Genomic DNA, 4,927 nt, shown 5'->3' with positions numbered 1-4,927 from the left:
GCTCCAAGTTTAATTTCAGGATAAACACTTTATTTTTCCTCTAGGCGACATCTTGATCATTTCAAAAAGACCATCCTTATACGGATTTGGAAAAGAATCGACGAGCAACCTATGTTGATGATTGGGGGGGGGGGGGGAGGAGGGAGGAGCTGTTGCGTGCAAAAGCACAGGCTTGGAGTTTGTCCACGCATGGGCCGTCCGGCCCAGTTCACTGAGTCTATCACTCTATCTATCACGCATGGGCCTTGTCCCTCTAATTTTCACCACGATCCCTATGCTAGCTTTCTCAGAAAACAAATCCTCTTGATAAAAACACCATGGAAAAAAGAAAGAATCCTAGCAGCTCAAAGTGGAGAGGGAATGGGAAACACAATCCTAGCATATCCGAACAATATATCTGCCACGAAAGCGACGTGTAGCTGAACACGAGGTATGTGGCTCGTGTGACTCAGATGCGCAATCCTAGCAGAGATCCGAACAAAATATTTGTCACCCTCCACGTTCCGCACGTTTTTCCTAGGAAAATGTGGGTGGCTTCCGGATACGCGCGCGCTCTACACTTCTTTCTTGCGCGGCTGCGCTGGTAAAACGGGTTGGGCGAAATGTCAAAAAGATAGATATCGAGCCCATAAAATGTGGCCCATACATAAATCCACTGGTCGGTCGCGTCCTTTAAGTTCAGTGGACAAGGCCCGCGCGCGGTTTCCTTCCTTTTTCTTTTCGGCACCGACCGACGCGTACGTAAAAATCCGGGGCGATTTTCCACTGCCAGTCTACCGTATCGCACTCGCACTCGCACCCGCACGACGCGCCGAGTCGCCGTTGACGTACCCCCTGCTGGCAAACAAAGCTGCAGCCCTGCAGGCGCCTATCAGCAACGTCCGGAGACCATGACACGACAGCTACACGATATTTCCTGGACGGCGGAGGTGCGGAGCCGATCAGCTAGCCGTCAGCGACGCGAGGCGCTCGCTCGCCATCGCCACCCAGCCGCACCCAGGCAGGAAGTGCGCGCGCACGGTCGCACGAGGCCCTTTCCCGGACGTCAAAGCCGTCGTCGTCGCGCGATTACTGAGCGAGACCCCGCCACATGCCCACATTCCCCGGGACGCAACGTACCACACGTCGCACACGCCATGCACCGCGCGCGCGGCCGCTGGCTTTATTATCCACCGCGCCGGGCCGGGACAAACGAAGAAGCCCTAGAAATCCCCGACAGATCATTGGACCGGCCGATCCCGCAATCTGTAGTATCTAGGCTAGGCTAGCTATAGCTAGCTACGCCCATCATATCCGGCACGTCGATCTCTCTCTAGACCCCGCCTGGCAAGCGCATCGCGTCGCGGGAGGCAAATCTGCCACGCACGTCGCCGCAATCATACGTGGCGCCGCGCCATAGGCCCCACGCTCCGAGCAACTTGCATGGCCGGGCTGACACCGCCACCACACGCCCTCCAGTCATACATGCGTACCACCTCTGCACTGCGCCATGCCTCAATGCCTGTGCAGCAGTGTGCAGTACTGTCCAAGATCACATGTTTCGATTTCTTTACGACGACGCGTTCTAAGAAAAAAGAAGAAACAAAAAAAATCAAAAGTGACCCGAAAAGAAAAAACACGAAGCCTCCTCCTCGCGAGAAAAGCTAGCAGCAGAAGAGGATAATCTAAAGAGGGCAGGGCAGTACGTGCGGGAAAAGAAGGGCTACACTACGGGGTACCAGCAGCGACACACGCACGCACACGCCCTCACATCCTTTTGCAAGTTGGCCGAGTCCTCCAGAAAAGGGGGCGCTAGATTCGATCGCGATCTCGCCGCTGTGACAACTGACAACCGGCCGGCTCGCTGGCCGCTGGGCCCCTGGGGCATGGCGCGCCTTGTATCCTAGCGTGCTCCGTCCGTGCCTGCCTGCCTGCGCAAGAGCGCAGGGAAAGCCGTGCCCGCTGCGGCCGCGCGGGGGCTCGGCTCGCGGCCGGCCCGGCCGGGTAAGATCTCGCGAGATCGATCGATCGGAGAAAAAGAAAAGCCAGGCAGCGCAGTGCAGCGCAGCTGGGTGCACATATGCCAGTGGGGTGGGCCCTGGCCGGCCTGGCAGGTGGGGGAGGGCGCGCCGGCGCGGTTCCCGAGGAAGATTTGGTTCCTCCGTAGATTGCAGGGCACATGCGTGCTGGTCCGCGTGCTTTTCCGGTTGCGCGCCCGTGTGGCGCCGCGTGACGTCACGCCCGCGGGGGAACGAAGTTACGAACCGACGGCATCCGCCACGTGGGCCCACCTGTCGGGTCGGTCGATCGCGACCACGGGAAGGAAGAAGGCGGGTAGCTGTCAGAAACCCGTGGGCTTTAGCTGTATTACGTTCTAAAACGCCAGTGTCTTCTCCTACGCATACATATGGGGTGGAAGCAAATTAGTGGAAGTTTTAAAATATACTTTTGAGAGGAAACTAAAGAAATTGAGGTTTTATGATCAAATGATTGTTCATATGTTGTTGGCTCACTTAATGTTCGTAAGAGTATTACATTTAGCACAGAGCGTTATCATATCTTCTCTCTGCCCTTGGTCATTTTCATAACCATGTTAGTATTGAAGCTGCATATATATAGTGAGGCTTAGCGGAAATATAATTGTGTCGCTGCTATGGTTGGTGTATGGTAGAAGGTGCTGTGAAATATAGTAAGAAATTACATGCATTTCCATCTATCGCTTCCGGCAGTGGTAATATATGATGTGGTAAGTATTCGACGTGATATAAATGACCTAATCCGGTTGGTATGGACGGTGCGACTACGATGCTCCACTATCGTGGTGAGGTCCCTTTGCTTTAGATTGTTATTTTTATGTTCCTTTCAGGGCTTTTATGTTTCCTTTGTTATAAGAAAATCATAAACCCCCCGCACACACATAATGCAAAAAAAAAAAGTTGTGGTGTTCTAGTAATAATAGTCTTTCACAAATTACATGTATATGTATAATCAATTTTGTTTTTGATATAGCAACTGTTTTAACCATGTCATGCATCTTCGATTCTATTTTGTGAAAACATTTGTTGGGATACTTTTTTTGAAGGGACAAATAAGATACTAGTTCTCTCAGCAAGGAGGCATCACGGTTAAATTCCACTACTGCATTTCTAGTGCACTTTTATAATTATTAGCACATTAGTGGATTATCTCTGTGGAAAGATTTCTTGCAAAAAGTATCTCTGTGGTAATGTTTTTGTTTTCAATAGCAGACGCCAGGAGTGGTCGCTGTATAATCATAATTATATCACTTGATGTAATTGTCCAAGATTAATAAAGCTTCGTTTTTTTTATAAAAATCCATCACTTCATCAATTAATTATATTCTGATGCGAACTTGATGTAACCAATGTCAATCTATCATCTAGTATAGTATAGGATAAAATATCAATGGTGTATAATGATTGGCACCCTTCAAGAAATGTTGGCAAGAACTGCATATCTACTATATATATAGCCTTTGCCCAAACAGGGAAATTAAAGGAGGAGGAAAACAGCTGATACGTCAAAGAAATAACAGCAGCCACTTACATTCTTGGCAGTTATTCCCCTCATCTTTTGATTGGTTAAGCCGCACTCAGCTTTGGAATCGTTAGTCTTTTCTGGTAGAGTCGTTAGGCAATATTCTCACCAGTTGGACCCAGCAACAAAAGCTAGCAGCTGGATCGATGTACTGAACGCGCACCCATCAATTACAGGTAACAATTACATATTCTTTTGTTTTCAAAGAGGCTGAATTGAAAGGCCAACGTCAACACTGTATTTGCAGATATATATTTCTATGTTCGTTCGATCCACCGCCGCCATTAAAACGAATGGCCTGGTCTGAAGGTAAGTAGCTAGAATCAGTCATGTTTCCCACTAACAGAGAGGTTTCTCAAGCTAGTTACGTAGTGACCGTGGGTTCGAATATCTCCATTAGTTTTTCGATCACTGACACTGCGACGTTCCATGCTGATGGTATGGTGCTCTCTCACGACATGATAAAATTAGCATCTGGATGCAGTTCAAGGAGATCGATGGCGCAAGTGGAGCTGCCCGCCTCAGGTCTTTGGGGTCAAGCAGCTAGCGGCTAGCGCGCGGCCTGCAGGAAGAGCAGGCATTTCTATGACTAGTCATTGCAGCAGCATTTTTCTAGCTCCCGTGAGGTGAAAAGAAAATTAAAAACGATGGAAAAAGCGGTGCAAATCTTGGGGTGAGATACATGTGTCGGGTTGAAACCCCGGAAAGGGCAGACCCAACAACCGATCCATCACCTCACGAGATGCCGGTGTGGGTGCAAAGGATCATGTAAATAAAGCCTGCTGGCCGCCTGCGGCCTCGTAGCCTCGCATATTTTTACCCTAGGCAGGGCGAGGTGGTGAAAAAAAGGCCGGGTGAAATCTTGCCTTCTTTTCGGTGGAGATTCACCAACAGTGCGGCCCTTTTTGGAGCGCATCATGCGATGCAATTTTCATCCGGATATATCTGCCTCGCATCGCGCTGCTGATTGCCTTCGGTGGCTTGCAACCTCGGGCTGACACCTGTACGCGCCACACAGTGCTTTATATTCTCTCGTGCAATAAACAGTGACGTGCTGCTTCCTTCTATACACGTTTAGTAAGCATGAGACACAGCTGTCAGCTTAGAGCTGCGTGCATGCCGGTATTTGCTGGCGGCAAGCAGAGGAACTGTATGCGTACGTGGAAAGCAAGGTGGCGTGCATCCATCTGACGCGGTGGTTTTGTCCAAGTTTTATCACAGGCAGTGTAGTACGATTCACTCAGGCCCTATATAAATAATTTATAGGTTCCACTCAACTTTCATGTACCAGTAGTAGTACAAAGAAATCTGCTGTGCTCAGATGCCAATTGCCCACTACAATAACATATCGTCGTTTCAGATGCTTCACCTAGCAAGCTACCTGCAGTAC

This window comes from Setaria italica, chromosome III (genome assembly GCF_000263155.2).
Source record: "Setaria italica strain Yugu1 chromosome III, Setaria_italica_v2.0, whole genome shotgun sequence".
Lineage (NCBI taxonomy): Eukaryota > Viridiplantae > Streptophyta > Magnoliopsida > Poales > Poaceae > Setaria > Setaria italica.
This window is presented reverse-complemented; position numbering follows the sequence as displayed.